The following is a 25,200-nucleotide window of genomic DNA, read 5'->3' as shown; positions in this document are numbered from 1 at the left end:
CAAATAGAAGAATACAAGAAAGTAAAACACAGACACAAACACAAAGAATAGAATACAAACAAAGAAAGCATACATTCATGAAACAATCATAATAGAGAAAATGCACAACCAAGTATGATGCATGTCTAGCCCTAGTGCAGGTAATGAGCTCATCTGTCGGTTACATACCCGCTCCCGACGTTACCCAGCAACCTCTGTCTGGATAAGGCTTTCCTGTTGGCAATATCCACTGCAAGCAACCTTTGTCTTGCAGGGTATCCACTGCAAGCAACCTTTGTCTTGCAGGGCGAAACTTATTAGCCGATATACGCCCAACAGACTCACTGTAAGCAACCTCTGTCTTACAGGAGCAACAACATACTCACTGTAAGCAACCTCTGTCTTACAGGAGCACATTCATCTTGATACCTCTGTAAGCAACCTCTGTCTTACAGCAAAGCATTATAGCAAGGTATCCCAGGAAAGCGTTCTCAGTGGTCGTACCACCATCTATCTGACTGCCTCTCTACAGCAGATTCTTACATAATCATTCTCATTATCATCATTCATTAACATTCTCATTATTCATCATTACTTTCACATTCTTATGATGTACCTCTTTCTTTCTCTGTTCAATCATGCTATACAAACTCTACAGCTTTTACTTTTACAACATCTTAACTCAAACCATTTTTCTTTGTCACATTACTCTCTTCTCTATGTCTTTTTACTTTGCTCAGATTACTCTTTTCTCTGTATCCCTCTATTCTGCTCTGGTTACTCTGTTCTCTGTGTTTCTTTACTCTGCTCTAGTTTCTCTGCTTAACATATGTATTTAAAGCTTATGTAAATTTCGGTATGAATAGTTAGCCTGTCCCAAGTATAGGTTCATTAAGTCTATACTGAAACAGTTTAACTTTTCGTATAATACTTAACCCTAGTCACAACTCAAGGACTAACTATGTTGCCTGGTGGACGAAATCGTGATCCATGTTCTTTTGTTTTTGTATGAAATCCTTATTATGGCATCGGTTGTTTTCACAACTCCGTTCAACTAACCAGCAAGTGTACTGGGTCGTCCAAGTAATAAACCTTACGCGAGTAAGGGTCGATCCCACAGAGATTGTTGGTATGAAGCAAGCTATGGTCACCTTGTAAATCTCAGTCAGGCAGATTAAATTTGTTTATGGTTTCGAAAATTTATAATAAGAAGAAATAATAAAAGGGATAGAATACTTATGCAGATTCATTGGTGGGAATTTCAGATAAGCGAATGGAGATACTGTATGGCTCAAGAACGCCTGCTCTCCTACTGCTTCAACTCAATCCTTCTTACTCCTTTCCATGGCAAGCTGTGTATAGGGGTTCACCGTTCGACGATGGCTACTTTCAATCCTCTCGGGAAATTGGTCCTCTGCGGCTGTCACTCGCATGGCTAATCGTCTGGAGGCATCACCTGGCCGAAGGCTACATCCCATCCTCGCAGTGAAAACTACGCTCACGCACTCTGTCACAGCACGGCTAATCACTGGTTGGTTCCCGCGCCTACTGGAATAGAATCCCTTGATTCTTTTGCGTTTGTCATCACGCCCAGCACTTGCAAGTCTGAAGCACGTCACAGTCATTCATTACCGGAATCCTACTCGGAATACCACAGACAAGGTTAGACTTTCCGGACTCCCAGGATCCTACTCGGAATACCACAGACAAGGTGAGACTTTCCGGATCCTCATGAATGCCGCCATCTATCTAGCTTATACCACGAAGATTCTGTTGGGGAATCTAAGAGATACACATTCAAGCTCTGTTGCATGTAGAACGGAAGTGGTTGTCAATCACACGCGTTCATAGGTGAGAATGGTGATAAGCGTCACATAATCATCACCTTCATCATGTTCTTGGGTACGAATGAATATCTTGGAATAAGAATAAGAGAGATTTGAATAAAAGGAAATAGAATTGCATTAATACTTGAGGTACAGCAGAGCTCCACACCCTTAATCTATGGCGTGCAGAAACTCCACCGTTGAAAATACATAAGTAAAAGGTTCAGGCATGGCCGAATGGCCAGCCCCCATGTGGTCACAAGACCGAATGATCAAAGATATCTAATACAATAGTTAAATGTTCTATTTATAATAAACTAGCTCCTAGGGTTTACATGAGTAAGTAATTGATGCATAAATCCACTTCCGGGGCCCACTTGGTGTATGTTTGGGCTGAGCTTGTTCAATCCACGAGCTGAGGCTTCTCTTGGAGTTGAACTCCGAGTTATGACGTGTTTTGGGCGTTCAACTCCAGATCATGACGTTTTTCTGGCATTTAACTCCAGACAGCAGCATGAACTTGGCGTTCAACGCCAAGTTACGTCGTCAATTTCCGAATAAAGTATGGACTATTATATATTGTTGGAAAGCCCTGGATGTCTACTTTCCAACGCCGTTGAGAGCGCGCCAATTGGAGTTCTGTAGCTCCAGAAAATCCATTTCGAGTGCAGGGAGGTCAGATTCCAACAGCATCAGCAGTCCTTTTGTCAGCCTTTTTCAGAGTTTTGCTCAAATCCCTCAATTTCAGTCAGAATTTACCTGAAATCATAGAAAAACACACAAACTCATAGTAAAGTCCAAAAATGTGAATTTAACATAAAAACTAATGAAAACATCCCTAAAAGTAGCTTGAACTTACTAAAAACTACCTAAAAACAATGCCAAAAAGCGTATAAATTATCCGCTCATCATTGCCCTAGTTCGTTCACTAATTCTATCTGTTTTTCTGTCATTAAAACATTACAGACTTTTTCTTCGATTTTTATCTTTTCTTTAACATTTTATCTTTTCTTTATCTTTGCCTCACTAACATGTTATTACCACTCCCTAAGTGTTTTATGAAGGTAATTATGAGATTCTGCACTTAAAGTTGTCTTTCTAAAGCTTTTACAGAAAACTGCCTTTTCTACATTATTTTATTATTTTTATTAAAATATTATTTTTAATTAAATATTATTATTTAATATTTTATTATATATTTTATTAATATATTTTCGAAAATTAACTTTACTTTAACCTTTAACCTTTAAAATTCACTTTTTACCACCCGTAACTTTTAATATTTCTACTTTTACCACCCTAACTTTCAGAAATTACCAGACAACCCCTAAAACACCAAAAATTTTACTTCCTTGCCCTTTTTATGATCTAAGGCCTATTCTTCATTGTTCTTCATCACACTCAAAGTGTTCTTCATGTTCTTCATAAATTCTTCAGATTCTTTCTCTATTTTTACCCGTTTTTCAGTCTTTTCAGCAACCGATTTTTACTATAATTCATAATAAATTAGCAGCCACTAAAACCCCATCTTTTCTACATGATTTCAACACAAATTGAACCTCAATTTAAGCTTAGGGTTTCGTTTTTCCCAGCTGCCCAAGAACATGAACTTTAAAGCTTAAATTTCATCAAATTTCATCAGAATTTCACCAAATTTTCTCCAAGAATCAATCATATATGCAACCAATTTTTAGCACAACCAAATAATACAACATTCACACATCTCAAACACAAATAATCAAGATTAATTTCGTGACACCCTACCTGGTTTTGCTACTCCTAATTCAATCAAACTTCAGGTGGTCCTTAAGCACTTTTTCCTCCTAAATCACATCAAGAACAACTTTAAATCCAAAAACTCTCAACTGACCAAATCTCACTCAGTATATTAGGAAGAGATATCTCACCTTATACTTGCAGGAAAATCACGTTTCTTGGCCCTCAAGTCAAGTTAAGCATGATTCCTAAGGAAAAACATCAAGAAAACCTATGTTTACATGGTTTTCCTTGAAAACCGAATTGAAGAGGGAGGGAGACAGCCATCTCACCTTATTTCCAGCCTTGTTATGTTATATGGTTATGTAGAGAAAGAAGAGAGGATCATTTTGGTGAAATCGGAGTTTTGATTTGAGTTTTAGTTCAGAAGAAATCAAGCTTTGAAGATTAAGTGTTCATGAAGGTTTCTCTCTTTTCTCTCTTGTTATTTTCGGCCAAAATGATGAAATGAGACAGCCTTGGAGGTCTTGGGGGTGTAAGGTGAGTTTTGATTGGTTGGCTTGGAGGTGGATTAAAATAATATTAAAATATCTCAGGTGTATAACAACTAAAATTAGGTGTATCGGAACACTTGTAAAAATATCTCTAAAAATTATTTTCTGAGCTACTAGCATAAATGACACTAGTAACATATTTATTATGAGAATAAAACATGTATGATGAGCCCTTAGCATTGCTAAAGTCATCAGAGAGTGCTGGTGCTAAGCTACACCAGTAAACCGTAAACCTGGTTAAACCAATTTCCTATTTTTAACTAAAACTGACCAGGTAACCTTATAATATCTTTCAAGTAACTTCTAATACTAATATAATGATAATATTATACTATTATCTTTCTTCTCTCATGAATCGAGTCCGGTTCGTCAAACTGAGCCTATTCACGAAAACTAGAATCAAAACTCCTAACCGATACGGTTCAAAAACTAGGTTCTCCGTGGCCGCGTTGTCGAGCTTGCCTCAAAAGAGGTTTTGGCTTAAAGATGTCATAATGACAATGAGGATTGAGATGCTTGATGATACAGCAGAGGTGTTCCCTTTACTGATCTTCCGGAGAAATTCGTGCCTGTAGAAAAGATCCGCATACTCAAAAATCGGGGTTGTTACATTGTCATGACCATGTGTTTTTTTCATTTATCTTTACCGTGCACTGATTATCACTCACTCAATCCCCTTCCTTGCTTTATCTCTTTGGATTTAACTTACTTTCTCTTCCCTTTTTTCAGAATTGCCACCAAGAAAGGCAAAGATAAAGCTTCCCCTAAACCCACCGCAAGGAAAGGAACGAAGAGAGCATTAGTGGCAGAGCCTTCTTCAACTGCAGTCAAGCCCTCAACAAAAAGAATTAAAAGGATTATCAAGGTTGATGAAAAGGAGAGAGCCTTTCCAGCAAAGGACACTGCACGATTTCCAAATCGCTATTGTGAGCAGATGTTTCCTATTCTGGTAGCTTGAAATTACAACAATGAGCACCTTCTTATCCTTCTGCCTCGTATTGCTGAATTTGTTGAGCCACAAATTGCACAAAGACATTGGGGATTCTTACAGAGACAGCCAGGACAGGTTAATCTTTCTTGGGTTGTTGAGTTCTACTCCAACTTCCACCTGTCGACTCTGCAGTCAGTTTATTTACGCCAGAAGCAAGTCTCCATTACAGAAGAGGCCATTCAGCAAGCCTTAGATCTCCCCCCTGCTCCAAAAGGATTGGACGCTTTTCAGAAAGCCGCCATCAAACGCCAGGTGTACACCTTTGATTGGGACGCTATTCTCAGAGTTATCGCTCAACCTGGTAGCAAATGGATCTTCGGATACCATCGTTCCCATCCTAAGGGAATCTTGGCTTCCGCACTTACATTAGAGGCTCACGTATGGGCACAGATTATGTCCCATTACGTCTTCCCGAGTACTCATGAGTCCTCCTTCATGGCAGACATGGCCGTTCTACTATGGTGCATCCTCACAGACCAGCCTCTTAATTTACCGAGACATATCCGGAATGCTATGGAACACGTGCAGATCGCAGGCAACCTACCTTTCTCCACCTTGGTCTCTGATCTTATCTCAGCAGCCGGAGTATCCTACAGAGCTGGAGACACCAAAGCCATTCTTCCACAGGATGATCAGTATGTCCCTAGCGGGAGATATCTCAGGTCACAACTTGCCACTACCAGCCAGTCAACAGAGGATGCTGCAGCTCCTCCACCATCTACTTGTCAGCTGCTGCACCAAATACTGAAGCGATTGGACCAACAAGAAAAGAAAGTAAAGCTCCGAGAGCACCGCAACCACCGCCGTTTCAAACACCTTAAGGAGCTACTTACAGGCAATCACAGACCCAATGACGATCCAGGCACTCCGGACTTCACTTCTTTCACCAGCACAGGGAGCCACGATGGTCCCGAATGTGGAGACACTGCCACGAGCCCACCACTGTTCCTGACAAATGGCACCGAGGATGGTGCAAATCCTTAAGTGTGGGGAGGTCAGTCAGTACCTGACTTCTAGAGGTAATTTTTCTTCCCTAAACACCAATAAATTAGGATATTTAGTTAGTTTTTCTTTATTTTGTAGAATAGGATAAATTACATAGTAATAGATTAGTTGCATGTATGTTCTACTTGATTGAAAAAATAATAAGTTTCTTCTAAAACTCTATCTTTGGAACAAAATTTCACTAATTTTAATTAAAACTCTTATGTTAAATTTGCTTGAAGTTGTATTTGGATCATGAATTTTAAAGCTAAAGAACACACAACCTGTGAGAATTGAGCCTTTATACATGGTTACATTATTTAACCATATTTGTTTTATTTTTGTGTGTTTACTTCTCTATGATTGTAACCTATATTTTGTTCCATCTTATATGTCTAATGTTTAATATATTTATATGTTGCATATGATTGAGGCCATTAATTGTTTAGCTCACTTATCTAAATTAAGCCTACCCTTTCAATTACCTTTGTTAGCCACTTTGAGCCTTTAAATCCCATTTGTTCTATAATCTATCACATTACTAGCCTTAAGGGAAAAACAATTATATACCCCAATTTGAATATTTGATTAGCTTGAGATAGAATTGTGTGTGCTAATTAAGTATGGGAAATTGTGAGAACAAAGGATATTAAGGGGATATGTCATGATAATATAATGGGAATTTGGACACCTACTCATGTGAAACTATAAAAAAAAAAAATCTATGTGCATTGATAAGCTATGTTGATTTTAAAAAAAATTCAAAAAAAAATAATAATAATAAGGGGACAAAGTTGCCCCAATGTTGAGTTAAGAATTCAAAGGTCAATGCATGTATGATAGAATTAAAATAAACAGTTGATACATGAGTATGGAATGTGAAAGAGAATCCTAGGTAGCTAGGTACGAACTCCATAGTTATACAAAATATATAGGTTATGTTAGAGTTTGAGTTAATTAAAAATTCAATTTATAAGCTCACTTAATCATATATGTATCCTTACCCTTATCTTGGCCCCATTACAACCCTGAAAAGACCTCATGATGTTGCATTGGTATCTTAAATGTTGTTGATTGGTTAGGAGAAGAACAAAATTTAGGGAGCATGATTAGAGAAGGATAGAGTGATTACCCTATACACTAGAGAGATTAGAAGATACATACATCATCAGTGAGGGTTCAATGCTTAAAATTTTATGTTCCCTGCTTTCATGAGCTATCTTCTTGTATTTTTATCTGTTCTTACTATATGAGAATTGAATTAGTGGAACTTGATTTGTAATTATTTTGAAGAGCTTATTTATTCTTGATCAAGTGGGCAAAAATCATATAGTTGCATTCACATGTATAGGTTGCATTGCATTGCATGAGTTTTACATATTCCTACTCATTTATTTTATCTCCTTCAACTAAGCATGAGGACATGCTAATGTTTAAGTGTGGGGAGGTTGATAAACCACTATTTTATGGTTTACAATATGTTTAATTGTGTGGTTTTATCATGGTCTTTACCCACTTATTCATATAATTAGCATGCATTTATATTTCCTTCCTAAAATTATTACATGATTGAAAACTTACTTCCTGGAGACCCTTTTATTAGGTATTTTAATCCCCCTTTATTCCATTCGATGCCATAATCTGTGTGTTAAGTGTTTCAGGCTTTATAGGGCATGAATGAGTGAGAGATTGGGAAGGAAGCTTGCAAAATGGAAGGAATACAAGAAATTGAGGAGATAACCAGCGAGAAGTGACGCGTACGCATCAGCGACGCGACCGCGCGGAAGAAAGGAATTCGCAGTGACGCGGCCGCATGAGTGACGCGAACGCGCAGATTGGAAAGGCAGAAGTGACGCGGAGGCTTGGATGACGCGCCCGCATGGAAAAGAAAAACGCCGAATGACGTATCCGCGTGAATGACGCGTCCGAGTGACGTGCGTGATCTGCAGAATTTCAAAAGTCAATGGCAGAGTTTCTGGGCCGGATTTCAACCCAGTTTTTGGCCTGGAATTACAGACTAGAGTCAAGGAACATGCAGAAATGAGGGAGAGAATTCATTCTGCATAATTTTTAGTTTTAGATCTGGATTTAATCCTCCCCTAGGTTTTTTTCACTCACTGGAGCATTCATAATTAGCATTGGAAGATTTTTGCTTTAGCTTTTGAGAAGAGTCTACTTCCGGTACTAGTCATCTTATTTTGTTATTTATTTTTTATATTTATTCTTCCATATTTTTAATCCCTCTAGAGTTGACTTTGGCTTATTTTTACAAGTTATTAATATAGACTATTTTTATTTTCAATTAATCCTTTCATTATTGTTTATCATGTCTTCTTTTATTTTCACCATTAATTCTGTGAATTTTATAATTATGATGAGTGAGTAGTTCCATGACTTGATTGGGGGATGATTGAAAGGAACCCTCGAGTTGAACTACTCAAGAGAAAAATTATAATTGGGTTTATTGTTGAATCACCCTCTAATCATTAACTCTAGTCCTTCCTAAGGGAGAGGGTTAGGACTTATGACTAGAAACCGATTTCCAACTTGCTTGACTTTCCTTTACCTAGTAAGGGTTAACTAAGCAGAGTAACTTCCAATTATTAACTAATCTTGAGAGTATTTCAACAAGAATAGGGCTTCCAACTAATCTACCCTCAGTCAAGGCTTTTATTTGAAATTAATTAAATTCTCTAATTTAAATTTCTGTTTATCAACTCAACCATTTTTGAAAACACCTGATTGATGAAATAGCACATCTCTCTGCAACTCGTTGGGAGACGACCTGGGATTCATACTCCCAGTATTTTAATTTTCAATATTGTGACAACCCCTTTTAAATTGATAAGCAGATTTTTGGTTGGTTAACGACTGTACTTGCAATGTATCCCTATTAATAAATTCTTAACTCGCCAATTTCTGCCACGTCAAGCTTGCCATGGAAAGGAATAAGAAGGATTGAAGGAAGGCAGTAGGAAAGCAGTGATCCAACAGGGACAAGCATCTCCATACAGTTATCTGAAATTTCCACCATTGAATTACATGAGTAACTCTATCTTTATTTTCTGCTTTATTTTACTATTCGATAACTCCATAACATTTATTATCCGCCTAACTGAGATTTACAAGATGACCATAGCTTGCTTCATACCAACAATCTCCGTGGGATCGACTCTTACTCACGTAAGGTATTACTTGGACGACCCAGTGCACTTGCTGGTTAGTTGTGCGGAGTTGTGACTAAGTGTGATTCACGTTTGAGAGCGCTACCAAGTTTATTGGTGCCATTGTTGATGATCACAATTTCGTGCACCAAGTTTTTGGCACCGTTGCCGGGGATTGTTCGAGTATGGACAACTGACGGTTCATCTTGTTGCTTAGATTAGGTAATTTTCTTTTTATTTTTCTTTTCAAAAAGTTTTCAAAAATATTTTTCAAAATTTTTTCTTTGTTTTTGAAAAATTATTCAAAATTTTTAAGAATGAATTCTAGTGTTTCATAAAGTATGTAGAAGCTTGGCTGGCTATAAAGCCATGTCGAACTCAATTGGATTGAGGCTTCAAAACCATCAGCATAGAGGCAAATTAATTGGAATATCAGTTGTTACATACCTGATTTATATCTTCTAAAGCTGGCTGGCTATTAAGCCATGCCCAACCCTTGGATTGGAGTTTTAGGCTAATATTGAAAGATTCCCGGAATTCTTATTAAAAATTTTGGATTTCTTATTTTCTTTTTTTCTATATGTTTTTTGAAAAAATTAAAATAAAATACAAAAAAATCATAAAATCATAAAAATCAAAAATATTTTGTGTTTCTTGTTTGAGCTTAGTGTCAATTTTTAAGTTTGGTGTCAATTGCATGTTTTAAAAAAAATTTTGCATTGTTCGAAAATTCATGCATTCATAGTGTTCTTCATGATCTTCAAGTTGTTCCTGGTAAGTCTTCTTATTTGATCTCGATGTTTTCTTGTTTTGTGTCTTTTATTATTTTTCATATGCATTTTTGCATTCATAGTGTCCAAGCATTAAAGATTTTTAAGTTTGGTGTCTTGCATGTTTTCTTTGCATAAAAAATTTTTCAAAAATATGTTCTTGATGTTCATCATGATCTTCAAAGTGTTCTTGGTGTTCATCTTGACATTCATAGTGTTCTTGCATGCATCATGTGTTTTGATCCAAAATTTTCAGGTTTTAGGTCATATTTATGTTTTTCTCTCTCATCATTAAAAATTCAAAAATAAAAAAATATATATTTTCCTTATTTCTCTCAAAAATTCGAAATTTTGGGTTGACTTAGTCAAAAAAAATTTTAAAATAAGTTGTTTCTTGTTAGTCAATTCAAATTTTCAATTTTAAAAATCTTATCTTTTCAAAACTTTTTCAAAAAAAAAATCAAATCTTTTTCATTTTTTGTTTATTTTCGAAAATTTTAAAAATATTTTTCAAAAATCTTTTCTTAATATTATTTCATGATTTTTGAAAATTACACTAACAATTAATGTTATTGATTCAAAATTTTGAAGTTTGTTACTTTCTTGTTAAGAAAGGTTCAATCTTTAAATTCTAGAATCATATCTTTCGGTTTCTTGTTAGTCAAGTAATTAATTTTAATTTTAAAAATTAAATATATCTTATCTTATCTTTTATATCATATCTTTTCAAATTTGATTTTAATATCTTTTTCAACTAACTAATTAACATTTTGTTTGTTTCTTATCTTTTTCAAAACCACCTAACTACTTTTCCCTCTCTAATTTTCGAAAATATCTCATCCCTTTTTCAAAATTCTTTTTAAATTAACTAATTGTTTTAAATTTTAATTTTAATTCTATCTCACCTTTAATTTTCAAAAATCATTAACTCCTTTTCAAAATTAATTTTTGAATTCTCTCTCTCTCATCTTCTTCTATTTATTTATTTATTCACTAACACTTCTCTTCATCTCAAATCACTGCCTCTATCCTCACCCTTGTGTTTGGATTCTCCATTCTTCTTCACTTTCATTCCTTTTCTTCTTCTACTAATAATAAGGAACCTCTTTACTGTGACATAGAGAATTCCTCTTCCTTTTCTGTTCTCTTCTTTCTCATATGAGCAGGAACAAGGAAAAAGGCATTCTTGTTGAAGCTGATCTAGAACCTGAAAGGACTCTGAAGAGGAAACTAAGAGAAACTAAATTACAACAATCCAGAGACAACCTTGCTGAAATTTTCGAACAAGAAAAGGAGATGGCAGCCGAACCCAACAACAATAATGCAAGAAGGATGCTTGGTGATTATACTACACCTACTTTCAAGTTTGATGGAAGAAGCATCTCAATTCCTGCCATTGGAGCAAACAATTTTGAGCTGAAACCTCAATTAGTTGCTCTAATGAAACAGAACTGCAAGTTTCATGGACTTCCATCAGAAGATCCCTACCAGTTCTTAACTGAGTTCTTGCAGATCTGTGAGACTGTTAAGACTAATGGAGTAGATCCTGAAGTCTACAGGCTCATGCTTTTCCCTTTTGCTGTAAGAGACAGAGCTAGAGCATGGTTGGACTCTCAACTTAAAGATAGCCTGGACTCCTGGGATAAGCTGGTCACGGCCTTCTTGGCTAAGTTCTTTCCTCCTCAAAAGCTGAGTAAGCTTAGAGTGGATGTTCAAACCTTCAAACAAAAAGATGGTGAATCCCTCTATGAAGCTTGGGAAAGATACAAGCAGATGACCAAAAGATGTCCTTCTGACATGTTTTCAGAATGGACCATGATAGATATATTCTATTATGATCTGTCTGAGTTCTCTAAGATATCACTGGACCATTCTGCAGGTGGATCCATTCACCTAAAGAAAATGCCTACAGAAGCTCAAGAACTTATTGACATGGTTGCAAATAACTAGTTCATGTACACTTCTGAGAGGAATTCCGTGAATAATGGGACGCCTCAAAGGAAGGGAGTTCTTGAAATCGATACTCTGAATGCCATATTGGCTCAAAACAAAATGTTGACTCATCAAGTCAACATGATTTCTCAAAGTCTAAATGGATGGCAAAATGCATCCAACAGCACTAAAGAGGCATCTTCTGAAGAAAAAGCTTATAATCCTGAAAACCCTGCAATGGTAGAGGTAAATTATATGGGTGAACCTTATGGAAACACCTATAATTCATCATAGAGAAATCATCCAAATTTCTCATGGAAGGATCAACAAAAGCCTCAACAAGGCTTTAATAATGGTGGAAGAAATAGGCTCAACAATATCAAGCCTTATCCATCATCTTCTCAGCAACAGACAGAGAATTCTGAACAGAATACCTCTAACTTAGCAAATTTAGTCTCTGATCTGTCTAAGGCCACTTTAAGTTTTATGAATTAAATAAGGTCCTCCATCAGAAATCTGGAGGCACAAGTGGACCAGTTGAGTAAGAAAATCACTGAAACCCCTCCTAGTACTCTCCCAAGCAATACTGAAGAAAATCCAAAAAGAGAGTACAAGGCCATTGATATAATCAATATGGCCGAACCTAGAGAGGAAAGAGAGGACATGAATCCCAATGAGGAAGACCTCATGGGACGTTTCTCAAGCAAGAAGGAGTTCCCTATTGAGGACCCACGGGAATCTGAGGCCCATGTAGAGACCATAGAGTTTCCATTAAACCTCCTTCTGCCATTCATGAGCTCTGAAGACTATTCTTCCTCTGAAGAGGATGAAGATGTAATGGAGAGTAAGTTGCTCAATATCTAGGAGCTATCATGAAACTGAATGCCAAGTTATTTGGTAATGAGACTTGGGAAGGTGAACCTCCCTTGCTCATTAGTGAACTAGATACCTGGGTTCAGCAAACTTTACCTCAAAAGAGACAAGATCCTGGCAAATTCGTAATACCCTGTACCATAGGCACCATGACCTTTGAAAAAGCTCTGTGTGACCTAGGGTCAGGCATAAATCTTATGCCACTCTCTGTAATGGAGAAGCTGGGGATCATTGAGGTACAGCCTGCCTTATTCTTATTACAAATGGTAGACAAGTCAGTAAGACAAGCTTATGGATTGGTAGAGGACGTGTTGGTAAAGGTTGAAGGCCTTTACATCCCTGCTGATTTCATAATCTTAGACACTAGGAAGGAGGATGATGAATGCATCATCCTTGGAAGACCTTTCCTAGCCACAACAGGAGCTGTGATAGATGTTAACTGAGGAGAATTAGTCATTCAATTGAATGGGAACTACCTTGTGTTTATGGCTCAAGTATCTTCCTCTTTAACAATGGAGAGGAAGCATGAAAAGCTTCTCTCAGTACAGAGTCAAACAAAGCCCCCACAATCAAACTCTAAGTTTGGTGTTGAGCGGCCACAGCCAAACTCTAAGTTTGGTGTTGAATCCCCACATCCAAACTCTAAGTTTGGTGTTGGGAGTCTACAACATTGACCTGATCACCTGTGAGGCTCCATGAGAGCCCACTGTCAAGCTATTGACATTAAAGAAGCGCTTATTGGGAGGCAACCCAATTTTTATTTATCTAATTTTATTTTATTTTATTTTTATTTTTATTGTTCTTTTATGTTTTATTAGGTTCATGATCATGTGGAGTCACGAAAAAAATATTAAAATTAAAAACAGAATAAAAAAATAGCAGAACAAAAATCACACCCTGGAGGAAGGATTTACTGGCGTCCAAACGCCAGTAAGGAGCATCTGGCTGGCGTTCAACACCAGAACAGAGCATGGATCTGGCGTTGCACGCTAGAAACAAGCAACACTCTGGCGTTCAAATGCCAGGAATGCACCCTGAGGAAAGCTGGCGCTGAACGCCAGAAACAAGCATGGAACTGGCGTTCAATACCAGAAACATGCTGCACATGGGCGTTGAACGCCCAGAACATGCATCACTTCGGCCTTTAAACGCCAGAATTGCATGCAAAGGCATTTTACATGCCTAATTGGCGCAAGGATGTAAATCCTTGACACCTCAGGATCTGTGGATCCCACAGGATCATCTCAGGATCTGTGGACCCCACAGGATCCCCACCTACCATATTCTCCCCTCTTCTCAACATTCATCCTCTCTTTCCAATAAACACTCTTCCCCAAAACCCTTCACCAATCACCTCAATCTCTCTTCCCAATCACCCTCTTCACCACTCACATCCATCCACTCTTCTCCATACACCGCACCTACCTTCAAAATTCAAATTTCTTTCACACCCAAACCCACCCTAAATGGCCAAACCTACTCCCTCTCCCCTCACTATATAAACCCCTCCATTTGATGACGGGTCATCATATACCCATTTTTCAAGCTAACTTCACTTGTTTTATTAGCCTTTATGCACTTTCTTGTACCTTAAGTAAGCAATTTGGAATGAAAATGCACAACTTCTTTAAATCAAGCAACCACCATTAAATTGATGCTAAATCATGAGGTTTAAGCAAGAATTAAGTGGTTTTTAATGAATTATAAACCTTATGAGTTTAGAGATACTTTGAGTGGTTGTTTTGGTTTCTTGTAGATGAAGAAAGGAACAAAAGAGGAAAAATGTGGCTTAAAGAAAGCGTGGCCAAGGGAAGAAGAAGTGTGGCACATGGAAAGGAGGAAGCAAACATTGCCCTCCACAAGGGCACACTGCCCTCCAGGAGAGCAACATTATGAGCCAAACCTTGAAAAGTATCACTGCCCTGCCCACAACAAGGGCAGAGCACAATTTGATGCCAAGGACTAAAGGGAGCAAAAACTCTGCCCTGCCCTCCTCAAGAGCAATATCGGGCTCATCAAAGAAATAAATTCAAGGAAAAAGCTTACCAATGCTTGCCACAAGGTTCGAACTCATGAGCAAGGGGGAGTGGGGGAGCTCTACTCACAAGCTTGCTTTCAATCTCCCAGGATCGAACACGGCACCATGAGGAAGCAAGGAACTAAGCATGACTTTGGTGCCAAGAAAACCAAAGAAAAGAAGTAGCGTGTGCCTCCACCAAGTTTCGAACTTGGGACCTCATCTTTGGCACATTGCCCTGCCCTCCACAAGGGCAGGGCAGCATTTTTGTGATGCACGGCCAGCGCACAAGATTGGCGCACCAAGGGAGTCTCGGCCAGCAAGCACACACGCGCGGGCAGAATCTGGCGCACCAAGAAAATTCTGCCCTGCCCTCCACAAGGGCAGGGCAGCATCCTGCAGCACCACACGCACCAAACACGCACGCAACAAGGGCCGCACGCACCAATTCCTGCCCTGCCCTCCACAAGGGCAGGGCAGCCTCCTGGGAGCTACTTCTTCATGGGCTGAAATTGGATTAAAAATCCAATTAAATTCATTTTCTTCACCAAATCAAAAGCCCATCCAAATTCCAAAATCCAAGAATAGAAAGTGTATAAATAGGAGATAGTTTGATGTAATTAGGACCTTTTTTTTCACTTTTGACTTTTGAACCTTCTTTTGATTTTTGACTTAGGAGACTTCATTAAGAGCTAGGAACTGAGATTTCAGAGAATTGGGGAGGAGAATTGATCTCTCTTCTTCCTCGTTCTTGCTTGAGCATTTTTACTTTTCTTGTTTGAGTCTTGGGTGTGAAGAATTGAGGAATTTCTGTCTCAATCTCCATTCAAGATCTCTTTAATTCCTCTTCTGCATAATTAAGTTCAATTACATTTCCTTTACTGCTTCTTCTTTAATTTCTTGTTAATTGCTTTGTGAATTTGGATCTGGGAAGGCAATTGAGATCTAGACTTTGCTATCTAGTCTCTGGAGTCCTGAGATCCCATTTTCCTTTTGGTTCTTCTGTGAACCTCTGCTGCAATTTAATTTCCCCTTCTGTTTGAGATTTAATAGAATTCAAATCATCTCTTGCTTTGATAATTGTTGCAATTTACTTTCCCTTGCTTGAATTCTGACATCCCAGTCCTCAAATCCCTTTTTTATTTCTGCAATTTATATTTCTTGCACTTTAAGTTACTGCAATTTACATTTCTTGCACTTTAAGTTTCAGTCATTTAATTTCTTGTTCTTTAAGATTCAGCTCTTTTACTTTCAGTTTTCTTTAATTTCTGCAATTCTTCCCTCCCCCTTTACATTTTCTGTCATTTACTTACTGTTAGATACAAAATCACTCAACCAATACTTGATTCGCTTGACTAAATCAACCACTGAACTAAAATTGCTCAATCCTTCAATCCCTGTGGGATCGACCTCACTCATGTGAGTTATTATTACTTGATGCGACCCGGTACACTTGCCGGTGAGTTTTGTGTTGGATCGTTTTCCACACATCAAGTAAGGGTGGAACATCAAGAGCACTCCATCGTTCTCCATGAAATTAGAGAAGATCAAAGAGCAATGAGGGATGAGCAATAAAGGCAAGGAAGAGACATAGAAGAACTCAAGGACATCATTGGTTCTTCAAGAAGAAAGCGCCACCATCACTAAGGTGGATTCATTCCTTGTTCTTATTTTTCTATTTTTCGGTTTTTGTGCTTATTATGTCATCTATATTTGTGTCTCTGTTACATGATCATTAGTATTTAGTAACTATGTCTTAAGGCTATAAATAATTCCATGAATCCTTCACCTCTCTTAAATGAAAAATGTTTCTAATTAAAAAAAACAATAAGTACATGAATTTTAAAATTATCCTTAAATTTAGTTTAATTATATTGATGTGGTGATAATACTTTTTGTTTTTTGAATGAATGCTTGAACACTGCATATTTTTTATCTTGTTGTTTATGAATGTTAAAATTATTGGCTCTTGAAAGAATGATGAACAAAGAGAATGTTATTGACAATCTGAAAAATCATGAAAATTGATTCTTGAAGCAAGAAAAAGCAGTGAAAAAACAAAAGCTTGCGAAAAAAAAGCAAGCAGAAAAAGCCAATAGCCCTTAAAACCAAAAGGCAAGGGTAAAAAGGATCCAAGGCTTTGAGCATCAATGGATAGGAGGGCCCAAGGAAATAAAATCCAAGCCTAAGCGGCTAAATCAAGCTTTCCCTAACCATGTGCTTGTGGCATGCAGGTCCAAGTGAAAAGCTTGAGACTGAGTGGTTAAAGTCGTGATCCAAAGCAAAAAGAGTGTGCTTAAGAGCTCTGGACACCTCTAACTGGGGACTTTAGCAAAGCTGAGTCACAATCTGAAAAGGTTCACCCAGTTATGTGTCTGTGGCATTTATGTATCCGGTGGTAATACTGGAAAACAAAGTGCTTAGGGCCACGGCCAAGACTCATAAAAGTAGCTGTGTTCTAACTAGGAGAATCAATAACACTATCTGAAATTCTAAGTTCCTATAGATGCCAATCATTCTAAACTTCAAAGGAGAAAGTGAGATGCCAAAACTATTCAGAAGCAAAAAGCTACAAGTCCCGCTCATCTAATTAGAATTAATATTCATTGATATTTTGGAATCTATAGTACATTCTCTTCTTTTTATCCTAATTGATTTTCAGTTGCTTGGGGACAAGCAACAATTTAAGTTTGGTGTTGTGATGAGCGAATAATTTATACGCTTTTTGGCATTGTTTTTAGGTAGTTTTTAGTAGGATCTAGCTACTTTTAGGGATGTTTTCATTAGTTTTTATGCTAAATTCACATTTTTGGACTTTACTATGAGTTTGTGTGTTTTTCTGTGATTTCAGATAATTTCTAGCTGAAATTGAGGGACCTGAGCAAAACTCTGATAAGGAGGCTGACAAAGGACTGCTGATGCTGTTGGAATCTAACCTCCCTGCACTCAAAATGGATTTTCTGGAGCTACAGAACTTCAAATGGCGCTCTCTCAACGGTGTTAAAAGGTAGACATCCAGAGCTTTCCAGCAATGTATAATAGTTTATACTTTATTCGTGATTAAATGACGTAAACTGGCACTCAACGCCAGTTTCATGATGTATTCTGGAGTCAAACGCCAGAAACACGTCACGAACCAGAGTTGAACGCCAAAAACACGTTACAACTTGGCGTTCAACTCCAAAAGAAGCCTCTGCACGTGTAAAGCTCAAGCTCAGCCCAAGCACACACCAAGTGGGCTCCGGAAGTGGATTTCTGCATCAATTACTTACTTCTGTAAACCCTAGTAGCTAGTCTATTATAAATAGGACGTTTTACTATTGTATTAGACATCTTTGGTCTCAGTTTTATTCCATTATTCATCTTAGGAGACTATTGATCATTCATGGGGGGCTGGCCATTCGGCCATGCCTGAACCTTCATCACTTATGTATTTTCAACGGTGGAGTTTCTACACACCATAGATTAAGGGTGTGGAGCTCTGCTGTACCTCAAGTTTTAATGCAATTACTACTATTTTCTATTCAATTCAGCTATTCCTGTTCTAAGATATTTGTTGTATTTCAACATGATGAATGTGATGATTCGTGACACTCATCATCAATCTCACCTATGAACGCATGACTGACAACCACTTCCGTTCTACCTCAGACCGGGCGCATATCTCTTGGATTCCTTAATCAGAATCTTCGTGGTATAAGCTAGAATTGATGGCGGCATTCATGGGAATCCAGAAAGTCAAATCTTGTCTGTGGTATTCTGAGTAGGATTCCGAGATTGAATGATTGTGACGAGCTTCAAACTCACGATTGTTGGGCGTGATGACAAACGCAAAAGAATCAAGGGATTCTATTCCAACATGATCGAGAACCGACAGATGATTAGCCGTGCTATGACAGAGCATTTGGACCTTTTTCACTGAGAGGATTGGATGTAGCCATTGACAACAGTAATGCCCTACATACAGCTTGCCATTGAAAGGAATAAGAAGGATTGAAGGAAGGCAGTAGGAAAGCAGCGATCCAACAGGGACAAGCATCTCCATACACTTATCTGAAATTCCCACCATTGAATTACATGAGTAACTCTATCTTTATTTTCTATTTTATTTTACTATTCGAAAACTCCATAACATTTATTATCCGCCTAACTGAGATTTACAAGATGACCATAACTTGCTTCATACCAACAATCTCTGTGGGATCGACCCTTACTCACGTAAGGTATTACTTGGACGACCCAGTGCACTTGCTGGTTAGTTGTGCGGAGTTGTGACTAAGTGTGATTCACGTTTGAGAGCGCTACCAAGTTTATTGGCGCCATTGTTGATGATCACAATTTTGTGCACCAAAGAGAGAGCTTCTCTCTCAGGAAATGACCTAAAACATGTTCTAAACTAAACATAATTGCTCTCCCTCCTTGTTCCTTCTTGAAATAGCTTCAGAAACGAGTTGGATTGGGCTCTAGAAGCCCAGAAATCACTACCCCCATTTTGCATTTAATGAATTCACTTGCCAGGACTTGTGCGTACACACAGATATGTGCGTACGAACACTGGCCAAATCTTATCTTGTGCGTACGCACACAGGTCCATGTATACGCACACTTTGAAATGCCCCTTCTCCTTTGTTTCTCCATGTGTTCTCCCTTTTGCATGCTTCTCTTCCACTTCTACCAAGTCATTCTTGCCTATTGAACCTGAAATCACTCAACAAATACATCAAGACATCGAATGGGATTAAAGTGAATAAAATTTAGCAATTAAGTGCCTAAAAAGCATGCTTTCACTTTTTAACACAATTTAAGAAGAATTCACAAAACCATGCTCTTTTAGTGAATAAATATAGGGAAAGTCAATAAAATCCACTTAATTAATGCAAATAAATACCATGAAATGTGGATGGGGCTAGAAGTCTAGAAGCACTCCCAGCCCTATCCAACAAAGGCGTGTCTTGTGGGGTGTAATATGAAGTGCCACACCTGGACTACATGAATGGGCATGCCACAGGGCGTGCTCGAAGGCGTGGCATGCCTACTCATCACAATGGGCGTGTCAAGGGCATGCCAGTGGGTGTGGCATGCCAGGCATCCAAAACAGAAAATTTACAATTCAAGGGGCGTGCCAGAGGGTGTATGCTAAGGTGCCCTACGCTAGTGATGCAAAGTCAGCGTTCCACGGGGCCTGCTCGAAGGCGTGGCACGCTAGGCTTAATTTCCAGAGAATTCTCCAAGAGCCATCATAACGGGCATGCCAGCAAGCGTGTCTTAAGTGTGGCACGGCAGTTCCTAATGTTAGGTGTGTGAGTAGGCATGCGAGGGGCATGGCACGCCAATTATAATTCTTGAGCATGCCAGTAGGCGTGAACCTTTAGAGTGGCATGCCAACTCTCAATACTGGCGTGCCAGAGAACGTGTCCCAGGCGTGACACGTTGGGCCAGTTGGTGCACGAAATTGTAATGCCAATATCAAAATTAAGATTTCTTACAACTTCGCACAACTAACCAGCAAGTGCACTGGGTCGTCCAAGTAATACCTTACGTGAGTAAGGGTCGAATCCCACGGGGATTGTTGGCTTGAAGCAAGCTATGGTTATTTTATTATTCTTAGTCAGGATATCAATTATAATTATCAGTTTGAATTACGAAAAATAAAAGAGCATAAAATAAATAATTGTTACTTAATAATGGAGAATATGTTGGAGTTTTGGAGATGCTTTGTCCTCTGAATCTCCGCAACATACTGCTTTCTTACTTTCAGAATTTGCAAGGCTCCTTCCATGGCAAGCTATATGTAGGGTGTCACCGTTGTCAATGGCTACTTCCCATCCTCTTAGTGAAAACGGTCCAAATGCTCTGTCACAGCACGGCTAATCAGCTGTTGGTTCTCGATTATGTCGGAATAGAATCCATTGATTCTTTTGCGTTTGTCATCACGCCCAACACTCACGAGTTTGAAACTCGTCACAGTCATCCAATTCCAGAATCCTACTCGGAATACCACAGACAAGGTTTAGACTTTCCGGATTCTCATGAATGCCGCCATCAATTCCAGCTTATACCACGAAGATTCTGATTAAGGAATCTAAGATATACTCATTCAATCTGATGTAGAACGGAGGTGGTTGTCAGGCACACGTTCATGGGGTGAGGAAGGTGATGAATGTCACGGATCATCACATCCTTCATAGTGAAGCGCGAATGAACATCTTAGATAGGAACAAGCATATTTGAATGAGAAACAGAAATAATTGCATTAATTCATCGAGACGCTGCAGAGCTCCTCACCCCCAACAATGGAGTTTAGAGACTCATGCCGTCAAAGAGTATAAAATTCAGATCTAAAAAATGTCATGAGATGCAAAATAAGTCTCTAAAAGTTGTTTAAATACTAAACTAGTAACCTAGGTTTACAGAAAATGAGTAAACTAAGATAATTGGTGCAGAAATCCACTTCTGGGGCCCACTTGGTGTGTGCTGGGGCTGAGACTTAAGCTTCTCACGTGCCTGGGCTATTTCTAGAGTTGAACTCCAGGTTGTAACGAGTTTTTGGCGTTGAACTCCAACTTGTAACCTGTTTCTGGCGCTGGACGCCAGAGTGCAACATGGATCTGGCGTTGAGCGCCAGTTTACGTCGTCTATCTTCGCGCAAAGTATGGACTGTTATATATTACTGGAAAGCCCTGGATGTTTAATTTCCAACCCGATTGAGAGCGCGCCAATTGGACTCCTATAGCTCCAAAAAATCCATTCCGAGTGTAGGGAGGTCAGAATTTAACAGCATCAGCAGTCCTTTTTTAGCCTAAATCAGATTTTTGCTCAGCTCCCTCAATTTCAGCCAGAAAATACCTAAAATCATAAAAAAACACACAAACTCATAGTAAAGTCTAGAAATATGATTTTTGCTTAAAAACTAATAAAATTCTATTAAAAACTAATTAAAACAAGCTAAAATCTATATGAAATTACCCCCAAAAAGCGTATAAAATATCTGCTCATCACAACACCAAACTTAAACTGTTGCTTGTCCCCAAGCAACTAGATAAATAAAATAGGATAAAAAGGAATTAAGAAGCAATAATATCTCAGAGTTTTAAGTGAAGCTCAGATTCTAATTTAGATGAGCAGGGCTAGTAGCTTTTTGTTTCTGAACAGTTTTGGCATCTCACTTTATCCTTTGAAATTCAGAATGATTGGCATCTATAGGAACTCAGAATTCAGATAGTATTATTGATTCTCTTAGTGTAGTATGTTGATTCTTGAACACAGCTACTTTATGAGTCTTGACCGTGACCCTAAGCACTTTGTTTTCCAGTATTACCACCGGATACATAAATGCCACAGACACATAACTGGGTGAACCTTTTCAGATTGTGACTTAGCTTTGCTCAAGTCCCTAATTAGAGGTGTCCAGAGTTCTTAAGCACACTCTTTTGCCTTGGATCACGACTTTAACCACTCAGTCTCAAGCTTTTCACTTGGACCTGCATGCCACAAGCACATGGTTAGGGACAGCTTGATTTAGCCGCTTAAGCCTGGATTTATTTCCTTGGGCCCTCCTATCCATTGATGCTCAAAGCCTTGGATCCTTTTCACCCTTGCCTTTTGGTTTAAAGGGCTATTGGCTTTTTCTACCTCTTTTGCTTTTTTTTCGCAAAATACTTACTTTTCATTTTTTTTCTTTCACCAGCTTGTTTTTCACTGCTTTTTCTTGCTTCAAGAATCAATTTCATGATTTTTCATATCATCAATAACATTTCTCTTGTTCATCATTCTTTTAGGAGCCAACAATTTTAACATTCATAAAATTCAATATAAAAAATATGCACTGTTCAGGCATTCATTCAGAAGACAAAAAGTATTGCCACCACATATAAATAATTAGAATTTTCCTTATTAAGAACTCGAAAAAAAATTGCCTCTTTATTCTAAAAATCTACTATTTTATTCATGTTTGATGATGATGAGAAAAATAAATTATAGCTTAATTGGAGATAAAATCAAAATAGAGATACTAATTACTACTACTAATATATAACTTCTAAGGTAAATTCATAATAAGAACAGTTATCACAGAGTTAAGGTAAAGATTAGGACTCAACAACCTTTATTTTGGGAAGTGGGTGTTCCTCTGGTTTGTGGGGTGCTTGATCCTTCAAGAGATAATTTCTGACGCTTCAGTTCCTTCAAGTCACATCCTTGCTCTTCCTGTTCCCTTAGGTGCCATGATCTTGATGAGTTTTAGCTCAGTGATCATGGCAAATCACACCAAACTTAGAGGTTTGCTTGTCCTCAAGCAAAAGAAAGGAAAGGAGAGGAATAGAGGGAGAGGCAATTTCGAAACTCAAAAGATATGATGAGTTTTGAAAAAAATTTGAAAAAGAGTTGGATTGGATTGGAAAAAGATCTGTGTTTATGGATTAAGATACATTTGATATTTTTGAAAAAAAAAGTTTTTAGAAATTAGGATTAAAATTTTTGGAATTAAAGGATGAGAATTTGTAACATGTTTATGCAAGAAATCATGAATTGAAATGTAGAAAATTAAAAAAATGTGAAGAAAAAAAAATGAATTTACCTCGTCCCCACCATCCTAGCGTTAAACGCCCATGTGCAGCTTCTCCTGGGCGTTCAACGCCCAGCTGTTGCTTCTTTCTGGCATTGAACGTCAGGAATTCCTTTGTCACTGGGCATTTTTCTGAACGCCCAGGACGCTGCAAATCTGGCGTTGAACGCCCAGAAGGTGCTTCTTTCTGGCGTTCAACACCCAGAAGATGCTCCTTTCTGGCGTTTAACGCCCAGATGGCTATCCTTACTGGTGTTGAACGCCCAGTAGGTGCTTCTTTTGGGCGTTCAACGCCCAAAACAGCTCTTATTGGCTTTTTCGCAACAGTGAGCTTCCTTTTTTTGCAGTTTTATCCTCTGAATCCTTCTGTAACTCTGTGGACTTAAGCAGTTGCTATTTTACCTTGAAGATACTTGACATATACCTGTGAAAATCAATTTAATTAACAAATAAGCTTTGTAAATGGCTGGGTTGCCTCCCAGCAAGCGCTTCTTTAATGTCTTTAGCTGGACTATTACTGAGCTTTAGTTAAGTCTCAGTTTTGAGCATTCTTGCTCAAAATTGCTGTCAAGATAATGTTTAATTCTGTGTCCATTAACAATGAACTTTTTGTTAGAATCATTATCCTTGAGCTCTATGTATCCATATGGTGACACACTTGTAATCACATATGGTCCTCTCCACCGGGACTTCAATTTCTCGGAGAATAATTTGAGCCTAGAATTAAATAGCAGAACTTTCTGCCCTAGCTCAAAGACTCTGGATGAAAATTTCTTATCATGCCATCTTTTTGCTTTCTCTTTGTAAATTTTTGCATTCTCGAAAGCATTGAGTCTAAATTCCTCTAGCTCATTTAACTGGAGCAATCATTTTTCTCCAGCTAACTTGGCATCAAGGTTCAGGAATCTTGTTGCCCAATAGGCCTTATGTTCCAGTTCCACTGGCAAGTGACATGCCTTTCCATACACAAGCTGGTATGGAGAGTTCCCTATAGGGGTCTTGAATGCTGTTCTGTATGCCCACAGAGCATCATCCAAGCTCCTTGCCCAATCCCTTCTACGGTTAATCACAGTCCGTTCCAGGATTCTTTTAAGTTCTCTATTAGAGACTTCAGCTTGCCCATTTGTCTGTGGATGATATGGAGTGGCCACCCTGTGGCTAACTCCGTATCGAACCAAAGCAGAGTAAAGCTGTTTATTGCAAAAATGAGTCCCCCATCACTGATTAATACTCTAGGGGTACCAAATCTGCTGAAGATGTGTTTTTGGAGGAATTTGAGCACTGTCTTAGTGTCATTAGTGGGTGTTGCAATAGCTTCCACCCATTTGGATACATAATCCACTCCTACCAGAATACAAGTGTTTGAGTATGATGGTGGGAAAGGCCCCATGAAGTCAATACCCCATACATCAAACAACTCAATCTCCAAGATCCCTTGTTGAGGCATGGCATAACTATGAGGCAGATTGCCAGATCTTTGGCAACTGTCATAATTAAGTACAAACACTCGGGAATCTTTATAGAGAGTGGGCCAGTAGAAGCCGCATTGGAGGACTCTTGTGGCTGTTCGCTCAGTTCCAAAATGTCCTCCATACTGTGATCCTTGGCAGTGCCAGAGGATCTTCTGTGCTTCTTCTTTAGGCACACATCTACGGATTATCCGTCTGCACATCTCTTGAAGAGATATGGTTCATCCAAAAGATAGTACTTTGCATCTGTGATCAATTTCTTTGATTGCTGCCTACTGTACTTTTTGGGTATGAACCTCACTGCCTTGTAGTTTGCAATGTCTGCAAACCATGGAACTTCCTGGATGGCAAAGAGTTGCTCA

The 25,200-nt window shown here is 38.4% G+C and overlaps 1 non-coding gene across 1 annotated transcript; it reads right to left on the bottom strand.

Annotated features, from left to right (window-relative positions):
- Positions 1 to 11,679: 11,679 nt before the first annotated feature.
- Positions 11,680 to 11,783, bottom strand: LOC130977197 (small nucleolar RNA R71). The gene has a single exon (XR_009084900.1). It is a non-coding gene; the product is annotated as a small nucleolar RNA R71 (small nucleolar RNA).
- Between the last annotated feature and the right edge of the window lie 13,417 nt (positions 11,784 to 25,200).

This window comes from Arachis stenosperma, chromosome 4, assembly GCF_014773155.1.
Source record: "Arachis stenosperma cultivar V10309 chromosome 4, arast.V10309.gnm1.PFL2, whole genome shotgun sequence".
Lineage (NCBI taxonomy): Eukaryota > Viridiplantae > Streptophyta > Magnoliopsida > Fabales > Fabaceae > Arachis > Arachis stenosperma.
This window is presented reverse-complemented; position numbering and strand designations above follow the sequence as displayed.